At 51.3% G+C, this 12,799-nt stretch overlaps 1 protein-coding gene across 5 annotated transcripts in view; it reads left to right on the forward strand.

Moving 5' to 3' along the window:
• Positions 1 to 6,026: 6,026 nt before the first annotated feature.
• The window catches only part of GDPD5 (glycerophosphodiester phosphodiesterase domain containing 5), a 216,816-nt gene continuing 210,043 nt past the window's right edge, over positions 6,027 to 12,799 (forward strand). Inside the window, exon 1 of one of the 5 annotated variants that reach the window (XM_053309922.1) lies at positions 6,027 to 6,649. The gene's annotated coding sequence lies outside the window, so the exon portion shown is untranslated. The remainder of the gene's footprint in view (positions 6,650 to 12,799) is intronic. The other 4 variants (XM_053309923.1, XM_053309921.1, XM_053309916.1 and 1 more) reach the window with 4 other exon arrangements.

A 12,799-nucleotide genomic window follows, 5' to 3' on the forward strand; every position in this document is an offset into this window, starting at 1 on the left:
GAAAGGAATGGTTAGCCTGAAACTGTAACCATATACTGTAGCCTGATATAGGATATAAAATACAAGATAACTGCAGTGTGGTTATAACACATGTCGTAATGATAAACACAGGAAAAGGACAATGTCCTAATTGAAATCTGACAAACAGAAGAAAATTGTACAGCATTTGCTTCAGTTCTGAGTATTCATGATTAAAACAGACAATAACAACAGCATTGTCTTTCTCTAGCTGCCGCTTATGCCTGGAATTGTTCCTTGGAGTATCTCTATGATGCTACCCCACTTACTTACTTCAAAGCCCTCCTCAGAACACACATCTCCCCTGAAGCCTTTCACACAGCCCACAGTCCCTGTTTCCAACCTAAATGAGACCCTAACTCAACTAAGCCCAAGTATACGTCAGCGAAATACTTGCATATTCTTCCTCAGTGTACTGTCTCCATTCCCTTCCCTTCTCTTCGTTATCTTCCTTCTGTCCATATCTAGATTGGAAGACTCTCGGGGCAGGGACTTATCTTCCTGTACTTTGTAAAGTGTATGAAGATCCCATTCAAATGTCTTGACTAATAGCTATCAAAAGACCTCGTCTCAAGAATGTGTCTCGTCCATTTCTTTAAAAAGCAATTAATGCTCACCACATCTTGTGGCAAACTCCACCAGCTAATTACATGTCTGAAAAAGCAATGTATTTTGGCACGGGTCCATATGCTCCACGGTAACGTTTGTACATGTAACTGAACTATATGCATATCCCCCCGCCTCACCTCCATTTCTTTCCTCATTCCCTGTTGCTCCCCCTGCATTTAATCTTAGATTGTAAGCTTTTGGGGCAGAGGCCTGTCTTCAGAGGTGGTCCTTTCATGAGGCAAGGTGAAGCTGCCACCTCAAGTGACAGATTTTGTGTGACCAGTTGGGCTGCAAGATGCCCCCTGCTCCAACTGCCCCCCTTTACTGCAGGGCTGCACAACTTCAGCCCTCTAGCTGGTTTGGGACTACAGCTCCCATCATCCCCACCCACAATGGCCAATAGTGAGGGGTGAGGGGAGTTGTAGTCCGGCATCTGCAAGAAAGGCCAAAGCTATGCTGCCTTGTTCTACTGCCTGGCATGTGCTACCTTCTTCACAGCCAGTGCTGTCAAAGAGTCACCCTGAGACAGGCCCTCACTGCCTATTCCAGTGCCCACCCTCCTACCTCCTCCATGCTGGGCTAATAATGAAAAGGGGAAGGAGAGTGGAAGAGGGGAGCTGTAATCCAATGACATATGGAGATCCCAAGGCTGGGGAAGCCTTGGCCTGGTGTATTTTGGTCCTTTCATGAGTAATATGTAATGATGATATCATGTGTATATTTGGACTGCACAGAAATGTTGCCGTCCTACTATTGCTCTTGCATTTCATGCCCCCCCCACCTCTTTTATTTATATCTCCTGCTGCATCTTACAAAGTCAGCTTCAGTCCACAAAAGATCCTGCTGCAAGAAATCTGTAGCCTTTTAAGGTGCTACAAGCTTCTTTGTTGTTTTAGAAGAGGAAGCCTCCATCATAACATTCTGTTCTATTATCATCGTGTTCTTGTCCAAGTCCTGGGAGAAAAAGAACTTCTAAGGGATTCATATAAAGCTATGCTGCCTTATCGTGGTGGAGGGGTGTTCCTGGGAGGGATGAGCAAAGTACGCTGGGAGGTATACTCCCTAGTAGGGTCACCCAAAGCGCAAAGGTCATCCCAGCTGCCCAGCTAAAGCAGGCAGGCACTTATATGGGGCAGCAGCGATACAGGAAGGTGCTGGAGGTGGATGATCACTTCAGTTACGATGACAAAGGCATCATTTCATACTGCCCGGGAGGAAGCAGTGGTAAACCACTCCTGTATTTTACCAAGAAAACCACATGGATAGACAAAATGGAACGATTATTTTCACTCGAGGCACAAATGACCAGGCTCAAACTATCATACTTCGGACACATTATGTGAAGATCCAGCTCCCTTGAGAAGTCCAAAAGTTGAAGGAAAGAAAAAAAGATGACCAGCAGCAAGGTGGGTGGATTTGATGACGACAGCCATGAATGCACCACCGAGAGACCTTCAAGGCCAAACTGAAGACAGATCATCCTGGAGAGAATCTATCTATGGGGTCGCTAAGAGTCGGCACCGACTTGACGGCACTTAATCAGTCAATCAATACGCTGCATTAGACCCTTGGTCCATCCTGCTCCGCATTGCCTGACTGCAGGTGGGCTTCCAGGTCCCAAACAGGGGTCTTTCCCATCACCTGTTACTGGATCCTTACCTGAGAGATGACAGTGATTGGACCCGAGAACGTCTGCATGGAAAACATGCACTCTGCCAATGATCTATGGCCCTTCCTCTTTTGTGACCCTGAGCATGTGCAGAGTGCAGTTCTTTTGCCACTGAGTCCCCTAGAGCAGAGGTGGTCAAGCTGAGGCTGGCCTCCAGCTGTTGCTGTACTACAAATCCCATCACCCGCTGCTGCAAGTAATGATGGGAGTTGTAGTCCAACAACAGCTGGAGAACACCTGTTGACCATCTCTGCCGTAGGATTGCCAACTTGTATTCTGGAAGAGTACTCTTTATTATATTCATATTCTTTAGGCGGGTGTGGTCCTGACATACGTCCCCAGGATTGAGCTTCTCCGAGGTTACAGACAGGGGTCTCTCTCGGCCCTGTCTGGAGATGCTGCCAGGGAGGGAACTGGGAACCTTCTGCATGCAGGCATGCAAACTTCCCAGAGCAGCCCCATCCCCTAAGGGGAACATCTTACAGTGCTCACACATGTAGTCTTCTGTTCAAATGCAAACCAGGGCAGACTCTAATTAGCAAAGGGGACCATTCATGCTTGCTACCACAAGACCAGCCACCTAATGGCACAGCGGGGAAATGACTTGCTTAGCAAGCATGCGGTTGTCGGTTCGAATCCCCGCTGGTATGTTTCCCAGGCTATGGGAAACGCCTATATCGGGCAGCAGCAATATAGGAAGATGCTGAAAGGCAACATCGCATACAGTGCAGGAGATGGCAATGGTCAACCCCTCCTGTATTCTGCCAAAAACAACAACACAGGGCTCTGTGGGCACCAGGAGTCGACACCAACTCGAAGGCCCACTTTATCACAAGACCAGCTCTCCCCTCATAAGGAGCAGAGTCAGTCAGTCGGTGCTCAGTCAGATGTCTCATCAAGTCTGTCAGCTGGGCTTGATCCCATGTTTTCATTCTGAATCACCTGATGTTGGCAGGTCCAAGGGAATTCTACCTGTGCACCAGTCCATGCTGAACAGCCAAGTAAGGGGAGAGAATCCCTCTGCCTAGAGACAGAAGCATGGTGCTCCACCATTGCTGCTTTGAGGTCCAGGTTCCATGCAAGTCCGTCTGTTTCTTCCAGTTTCTGTGCAGTGGAAGAAACACGTGTTTCTTTTATGGACTGCAGCGGTCACATCTAGCACACGATCCAGCTGGTGGTTTGCACCATCTGGGGCGATGAGACCTCGTTGTGATTTCTGACTACATCCCTAGAGATGGAAACTTTCCGTGTGTTCTCCTGCTTTTCTTGTCCTGACCACTGGGCCTGCAGTGGCCACATTTTAAATGGTGTTTTAAAAGCTTTAAAAAGTGTTGAAAACAAGAAAAAACTATTATAAACTTCTATCGGTGCTGTCAGAGGAATGGAAATGGCTATTGGCAGTAGGACTATCATCCAAAAACAGAGAGTAAAACTATTTGTTTATTGTTATCCTAGCCCTGACCTTCATGCTGTGCACAAATGACTACAATTTTATCCTAATAGTTTGCGGGTAGGGATAAGCAAGGGGTGGTGACACAGAGAAAGCTGTAAGGGCAAAAATGCAGTCACCTCTTTTCCATCTCTGGGGGGTAGATGTTGCCCCAAACCTCTTTGGGCATTTGTCCCTTAAGGTGGTACCGAGGGCCAAAATTTGTGGGCTTGACTCATGGCCTGATCTGCACTCCTGTCTTCATTTCCAGAGGCGCTCTTACCCCTGGACTTTGGGGCCAGAAGTCCAGGGCCTCCACAGCCCCTGGGGCCCCCCAAATCCGCTTCAGTCTGTCCCGGGTGGTGTGGTCGCCCGGTGGAGCATGATGATGCTTAATTTGCGGGGGGGGGGGGGCCTCCAAAGGCCTTGAGGTCCAGGCTCCAACATTACCCAGGTGCACCTCTGTTCATTCCTGTTCCGAGACTTTTGATACTGTGAAACAGGCCAGATGTCAGAAAATGAATAATGAAAAAATGAACAATGGTCACCCTAGGAACAGCCCTGCTGGATTCAGGCCCAAACCCAGCACCCTGTTTCACACTCAGTGGCCCACCAGATGCCTCTGAGAAGCCCACAGGCAAGAGGTGAGCGCATGTCTTCTCTCCTGCCACTGGTATTTAGTGGCATCGTGCCTCTGAGGCTGGAGGTGGCCTATAGCCACCAGACTAGTAGCCATTGATAGACTTGTCCTCCATGGATTTGTCAAAGCCGCTCTTAAAGCCATCCAGGCTGGTGACTGTCACCACATCCTGTGGCAGAGAATTCCATAGATTAATTATCCTTCATATCCCCATGAGATGATGACAGTCATCAGCAGGTGGAAATGACTTCCACTGGTCTCTTGGGGGAGCCTGGATCTATTTTTAAAAGAACTTCAGGGAATTAAAATTGACAGTTAAATCCCATGTATATGGCACAGCACTTTCAAAACTATGAGACAACAGACAGTGATGGTGGCCCAAGATCTCGGCACACCCAAAGGGGGCATCAAATGCTGTCTCCCCACCTCGCATGCTTCTTTTTCATTGGCAGCAGTAGCAGCAACGGCCACTGTGCATGCACACAAACATGTTTATAAGCCGCCACCACAGCCTTTGCTTCCTGCTCCCTGGTCTGGCATGCACACTGGCCTACTTCCCTTCCGCCGGGCTAGTAATGAGAAGGGGAGGAAGCCAAGGAGGAAATGATGAAAAGGCAAAGGAGGGCATGCAAGTGTGCGCGCAAGTGTCTACATGTGTGGGGAGTGTCTTGTGGTAGCAGGCATGAACTGCCCCCTTTGCTAAGCAGGGTCCACCCTGGTTTGCATTTGAATGGGAGATGACATGTATGAGCATGGTAAGACCTTCCCCAGGGGATGGGGCTGCTCTAGGAAGAGCACCTGCATGCTTGTTTGCAGAAGGTTCCAAGTTGCTACTCCTGCCTGCAACTTTGGAGAAGCCGCTGCCAGTCTGTGCAGAAAACACTGAGCCATATAGATCAATGGTCTGACTCAGTATAAAGCAGCTTCCTATGTTCCTATGTAGCAAGAAAAAGAGCATGCTGAATTTATTTTTATTTTTTTGCACCATCCCCTTACAGTTCTTCTGCAGCAAAGACATGCAGGTGGAGGGAGGCAGAGGGAGTGTGCCAGGCCCACCCCCATCTTCACACCCCCTTTTTAGGGGCCCCTCTAACCTCATCCTGATCCCAGATGTGCAAGAATAAGAGGGGGGAGAGTGGCCCTCTGAGCAGGAGCAAGAAGTACTTCTTCCTCTCCAAAGAATAATCAGAAGTAGCTTCCACACATCTGGGCTTAGGAGGAAGTCCCAGGAAGGTGTGGTGGTGGTGGGTGGATCTGGAAAGGAAACCCTTCTGGGGCTGGCTCCGGGGATGAGGGAGTGATGATAATAGTATGCACTCCTATTTTAGAGACAGGTGCTGCTGGGTCTGAGCCCCAATGACTCTCATATGAAATCCTGGCTGCAATGACCCTTTCCTGCCAGGGGGGAGGGAAGAGGCACATGTTAGGAACAGGTACCGGGGCTGACCCCTTGAGCCAAGGAAACCCTGCCTACAACCCCCTTCCGGCCTCGACGTGCAGGTTCAAGAAACAGTTTAGAGGCAGGTGCGGGGGGGGGGATCTCGGGGGGGGGGCCCTGCTGCCTCGTGGTGGCACTAGTCCTTCCTGCCCGGATGCAGAAGCGGTCCCGGGACTGAACTGAACTGCCAGGCTGCTGGAAGCCCTTTCCCCCCCGGCTGGCTGCGTGGCTGGGCGGCTCCTCCTCCAGCGAGCGGCTCCGCCCCCGCCGCCGCTTCCCTCCTCGCTGGGCTTCGCTCGGGCTGGAGCAGAGCAGGCTGAGCCAGGCGGTCCCCTCGCCGCCTCCCTCCGCTCGCTGATCCGGCGTGCCTGGCTTTCCGCGCGCTCAGTCCAAGCCGCGATGATGACCTGGCCGAGGGCTGCCCGAGCGAGCTGGACGCGGAGGCGCTGAAGTGGCACGCACCAGCCCAGGCGGGCAGGCGGCGCGCGTGGAGAACTCGCTTCTCGTTCCGCTTCTCGGCGCTGCGGCAAACTCCGCCACCAGCCCGGAGCGCCTGCAGCGGGAGCCGAGCCGGAGCGTAGCGCTCCGGGTGGAGCCTCTCCCGTTCCGCGGCCCGGCGGCAGGTCAGCCCTCTCCGGGGAGTGAGCAGCGCGGCCGGCCGGCCAGCTCCGCGCGCGCCTCCTCGCCCAGCCTGGGAAGGCGCCTCCAGCCACACCGCGCTGCTCGCTCGCTCCCCCGGCGAGGTTACACAAGCTCTCCGAGGGCGGTGGGAGGCGGCGGCGGCGGCCAGGGCCCCGGAGCGGCCGAGCATCGGAGGAGGGTTTCTCCGCGGAGGGCAGCGCCAAGGTAAGCGCGCGGGGGCTCCTTCGGCGAGGCGCCTCCGAACTTGGCGGCGGCGGGAGGGCGCCTTGAACCCTGCCTGCCCCGGCCAGGGATTTCGGACTACCCCGGCGGCGTGTGCAGGAGGGGCTTGCGCGGTGACAGGGAGGATCTTGGGGAGGGGGTTGCCAACTGATCAGGGGAAACGCGCGGGGTGGGGTGGGGGCGTCTCCTGTACCTCGAGCAGCAGTTAGACCCGTGCAGAGGCCGGAGGGGTAGCGCACGGGGAGTTGTCCGTCGAGCTAGGGATAGCGTCAGGAGTCAGTTCAGCCGTTGGCAACAACCCTCGTGATTCCCATGCCCGATCCCGGGCACAGTCTCTCCAAAGTCAGTCAGTCCCACTACGCTCGACAGGGTTTGCTCTCAAGTAAAGGTCGGTGACGAATGGCCCTCTTACTTCTTTTTTTAAAAAAAATAACCTTTCCAGTTGTATAAAAAAATATGTTTCCTCTCCACTGCTGCTGTGTTACCTGTCCTGAGCCCTTGAGATGTGGTGGGCTGCGAATAAGGGGGGGGGGGCAGGTAGAGAGCGGCCCACTCGCTTCACACACACACACCCCGGATGCGTGGAAGGTGGTTAATGTTCTTACCCTGGCTTAATCACTGTCTACATAGCCATCTTCCACACGTGTTTTGATCTACTTGGACTCTTTATTGATTTAACATATTTTTATAGCGCCCCAAACTCCCGTCAGCAAGCCAGTAGTCTGTGTAAGGCTTCCAGTGTCTTCTCCCTCCCTCCGCAATACTCGCATGTGTTTAGCACCTGTTAGGCAAGAATTCATCAGGTGGAGCAAGGGCGTCGCCGTCTACAGGGCTTTTTCGGGGGCTGGGGAAGGGAAGCAAAGCCTGCAATCCTATACGCATTTAGCTCAGAATAAGTCCCATCGAATTCAGTGGGGCTGGTTTAGTCTGGGGAGTTGGGCAACTGCCTCCCTTTGCCCCCTCTGATCTGGGCACTTCTTTGCCATACACAAATATCCAAGCGGGGAAGCCCCTCCCATGCTGAAACTCTTGTTTCTTAAAGGCACAGGAGCCCTGCAGGGGTGTCACTATAATAGGGCCAGGGGAGACAGTTGGCTGGGGGCCCACTGCTTTGGGGGGCCCCCCAGAGGCAAGTCACTTGTGACTGACTCCCCCAACTGCACACCCGCCCGGGCTTCCTTCAGTTGTATTCATCCTCCGAAATTGATGTGGGTGTTAAGACCTGGAGCGACCAGAACAGCAGGTCTTTCTCTAGTACCATTAAATGACTTGCATCCTCCACAATTTACAAAGCCTTAAAAAATAATAATCTAGGATGATGTTCTATTGTGGCACATAGGTGTTTTACACACTTCAGTGAGGTAGGCATTTTAAAATCTTGCCTCTGGGCCCACTCCAACCTTGCTACGCCCCTGGAGCCCTGCCAGGGGGGGAAAGCTGGCAACTTTACCCCTTTGGCATGGGGTGGGGGGGCCTTACACCACTTAAACAAATGGTATGCCGAGGAGTGTATACCGTGCAACATGGAAATAAGCTTAGGTAGAGCTGAGAGGAGAGAGAGAGAGAATAGGGCATTTCGATAGCTTAGGGTGTGTGTGCTGTGCATACCTGGGTGAGGAAGTTAGGTTGATGAGGGAGAGAATTCATTTGATACAGCAGGGATGGTTAGGCTCCTTAGCTGCTGCTAGATTACAACTCCCATCATCCTCAGCTGCATTGTGTGGCTGGGGATAATGGGAGTTGTAGTCCAACAATGGCTGGAGCGCCTCAGCTTGGCCACTCCTGTGAAAGAGGGTCAGTACTCTTGGCTCCTGTCCAAATGGGAGGCTGCACACTGGGTTGTGTAGTGTAGATTGTATAGCCCTTAGTACACTTATTGGAGTTTCCCTCTTGGACTCCGACAGGGAGGATGTGTTGCATTCCCTTAACCCAGCAGATCCCAACTTTGGCCCTCCAGCTTTTTATGGACTACAGCTCCCATAATCCCCTGCCATAGTCACCAGTAGCTGGGGCTTGTGGAGGTTGTAGTCCCACATCTGCAGGACTGAAGCTGTGCAGCCTTGACCCGGCAGATGCCAACCCTGGGTCCCCGGATGGCGGGCTACGGCCTCGGTGGATGATGGGAGTTGTAGTCCTACAGCATCTGGGCCCCAAGGCTGAGATTCCTTACCTTAGGCTTTTAGGCTAGGGTGGGGCTGACTCGCCAGGCTATAACCTCCTTCTGGTCCTGCTGGTGTGTGCCTGGCAACAGCTTGGCGTATGGAAATTCAGCCCCATTTCCCCTCCTTGTGTTTCCGGGCCAGGAAAAACTGTGCTTGGTTAAGGTCTCTGCATGCAGACTGCTATTAAATGTACTGGAGGAGGGCCAGGGAGAAGAGTGACCTCCCCAGGGCCTGTTCTGAAATAGCTGCCCCTCTTTTGCCCCTGATTGGCACCCCTGCTTCATTCAAAAGCCTGGAATGGAAAAGTTGGCCCCTCCCCCTGCTTTTTGTGCTGAGGGTGGACTGTGTCACAAGGCGGCTGTGGACCACCCAGTGCCTGCCGGCCGCGGGAATTCTTGCCGAGAGAGAGAAGGCTGGACGTAGGCGGACCTTGCCTTATTCCAGCAAGGCGCTTCTCATGTGGATGAGCAAGAGAGTTCATCCTCTGGATCACAGGACACAGGTCAACAGATGCCTTCAAGCCAAAGGAGACATGATGTCAAAGTTCAAAAAGCATGTGGGTGGGGAACACGGGAGGCTGCCTTCTACTGAGTCAGACCCTTGGTTCATCTAGCTCAGTATTGTCTGCACAGACTGGCAGAAGCTTCTCCAAGGTTGCAGGCAGGAATCTCTCTCAGCCCTCTCTTGGAGATGCTGCCAGAGAAGGAACTTGGAACCTTCTGCTCTTCCCAGAGCAGCTCCATCCCCTGAGCGGAATATCTTACAGCGCTCACACTTCTAGTCTCCCATTCATGTGCAACCAAGGTGGACCCTGCTTAGCTAAGGGGACAAGTCCTTCTGGCTCCCACAAGACTAGCTCTCCTCTCCAGTAATTTGGAGCAGAGCAGTGGTGCGGTGGTGCAGGAAGTGGTGACAGCCAACAACCTGGATGGCTTGAAGAGGCGTTTGGCTAACTTCATGGAGGAGAGGTCTATCAACAGCGACTAGTCGGAGGACTATAGGTCACCTCCAGCCTGAGAGGCAGGTTGCCTCTGAATACCGTTGCAGGGGAGTAACAGCAGGAGAGAAGGCATGCCCTCAACACCTGCCTGTGGGCTTCCAGTGGCATCTGGTGTGCGAAACAGGATGCTGGACTAGATGGGCCTCCTTGGGCCTGATCCAGCAGGGCTGTTCTTAGGTTCTTATGTTTTGCGGGGTGACAGCTCCAGTACTGGTTCCCCAATCCAGATTTTTGTGCTGATGTGTTAATCCTCCGTGGCCACTCAGAGCTGCATCATGGGAGGGAGTGCGACTCCCCTGGGGCAGAGGAGGAACTTGCAGGCTCACTGCCCTTTGGAATTCCCAAGAGCTTTTACTTGTTCACACTTGGGACTCCTACGTCTTGAATAATTTGACCCTTCACTGTTCAGGGATCCTGAGCCTGCCTTGTTGCTCTGTACGTTTAAAACACACCAGTGGGCCGCAGGCTCCTAGCTTTAGACCGGGGTTCTCAATCAGTGGCACTCCAGCTGTTGAAGAACTACAACTCCCATCATCCCCAGTAAAAATAAATTGCGGCTGGGGGGGATGTGAGTTGTAATTTAGCAACATCTGGAGTACCCCTGGTTTGGGAACCCCTGTTCTAGACCATACAAGACTGGAATTGGACTCTGTTTTGGTTGCTTCTGTTTTAGAGTTAAATGAATATGGGTATGCACTGTTACTTGTGAGGGTTTTTTGGAACTTGTGTTGTTGTTTTTTAACTGTGGTCTATATTCTTCTCAGCTGCAACTGTGTAAGTCCTATAGGAACATAGGAAGCTGCCTTCTACTGAGTCAGACCATTGGTCCATCTAGCTCAGTGTTGTCTACACTGACTGGCAGCCGCTCTCCAAGGTAGCAGGCAGGAGCCTCTCTCAGCCCTACCTGGTGATGCTGCCAGGGATTGAACCTGGGACCTTCTGCATGCAAGCATGCAGATGCTCTTCCATTGAGCAGTAGCCTCATCCACTACCTTTGTTCAATGTAAAGGCTTCTGCTGGCAAATTCAGGATTTGAATTCCATAGTCAGCCTCTCCTTCTGCTTGTATCTATTTTGGCTGGTCCCAAATCTTGCACGACTTCGTGAGCTTTGGCCTTGACTTACTTGGGTGAACTGAACTTAGAAATCTTGAGTGTCTTTGTATGTGGAAATGAGTTTATTATTTTTTTTGAAAGTAGCAAATGTAGCATGGCAAATGATGCTAAAGTGGGGAAATGGGCTTTCTTTGTGTGTAGCTGTTGATGCTAATGTTGGAAATTAACATTTGGTAAGGCATGTGCAAGAGCCTAAAGAAAAGGCTTATTTACCCAGTTTGTTTATATGTTCCTGAATTGTGTTTCTAAATGAAACTCGGCTCAAAATGACCCCCCTGCGCTCCTCCCACTGCAGATGTCTAGAATGTAAGCTCATTGGGTCAAGGACATGTCTCTTTTGCTTATCAAACTCTTCAGCACTGTATTTATGGGTGGTGATGATTATTGTACGCATCTTTTGAATTATGATTTAATTAGTAAAGCATAATACAAAAGATGTGTACAGGATTATGCTGATAATAGCTTACATTGCCTGCTTTCTTTTGTCAAAGTATTCTGAATTTGTGCTATAACAAGATTGGTCGTGCCTTCTAGGGATATGAGTATTTTGAGGCTAGCCTTGGCTTTCAGCAACACCATTCCTTTCTCACTTGGCTTCACCCCTGCTGTGGCATCCATCTCTTGTTCGCTTGAGAATACACTCCCCGCTCCCACCCCATCAAAATTTAGAAGAGGGTGGTGTTAGGCTCTGCAAATCTAAGACTGGGCACGTGTTCCAGTCTTAACCTGGCTCTCCCAACATGATTCATTAGGTGTCGACTCTTAGTGACCACACAGATAGATTGTCTCCAGGATAGATTCTCTCCACAACGTGCATGTGCCAGCGATGCATGGGCACGCACAGCACTTCCGGTCACGGAAACAACGGGGCGGCAAGCAGGTACACTAGTGCCCCGCCGGACCATTTGTACTCGGAGCGCTGGAGGGGGAAGCACTGTGTGTGTGTGTGTGTGTGTGTGTGTGTTAAATTCACCCTCCCCCATCTTTAAAGCCGCCCCCACATTCGAACCAGTTCAAACACGGGGGTTCTGAACCGGTTCGGCGTTCTAAGAATAGAACGCTGGCTGAACAGGTTCTGGCACATCCCTAGTGGGAATTGCATCACCTACTGTATATAGAGAAAGTGTATATGCATAACAGTGGGATGCTCCCCCCCCCCAAAAAAAAAAAGATTTCCCCAGGCATCACTAGTGTAGTTTTCCTTCCCCTGCTGCATTGAGTGGCTGGGTTAGATAATCTGTCATGCTCTACAGCAGGGGTGGCCAACAAGGGGTGGTGGAGGGGGGAATTGTTTCTATTTTAAAAACAAGTTGTTCGAGTAAGAACTAATAGGCCTACTTTCCTTTCTCTGTCTCTACAACTGGACTAAATTTGGTTCAAATCGAGGTCCACAAGTTAGATCTCTTGCACCTCAAATGTTCACATGTCTGCCATCTTGAATCAGGGTGGATGACATCATCACAGGCTATGCCATTGAGTGTCACTCACTGCAACTGTACCAGATTTGGTTCAAATTGGTTAGACAGTTCACAAACTAGCCCGCTTGTGCCTCAGATGTTAACACGGCCACCATCTTGAACTGGAGTAGATGGCATCATCATACACCACGCCATTAGGGCACCCCATGTGTCCTTACAGCTGTAGCAAATTTGGTTCAAATCGGTTAGGTGGTTCACAAGTTAGCCCAGTTGTGCCTCAAAAGTGTATGCATCCACTATCTTGCGTCAGGGTGGATGACATCATCACAAACTATGCTGCTGAGGTGTCCCTACAACTGTACCCAGTTTGGTTCATATTGGTCTAGGTGTTGTGAAGTTGATGGGGGAACAGACAGAATGCCGAGTGATCTCATAAGC

Source organism: Hemicordylus capensis, chromosome 3 (genome assembly GCF_027244095.1).
Source record: "Hemicordylus capensis ecotype Gifberg chromosome 3, rHemCap1.1.pri, whole genome shotgun sequence".
Classification (NCBI taxonomy): Eukaryota; Metazoa; Chordata; class Lepidosauria; order Squamata; family Cordylidae; genus Hemicordylus; species Hemicordylus capensis.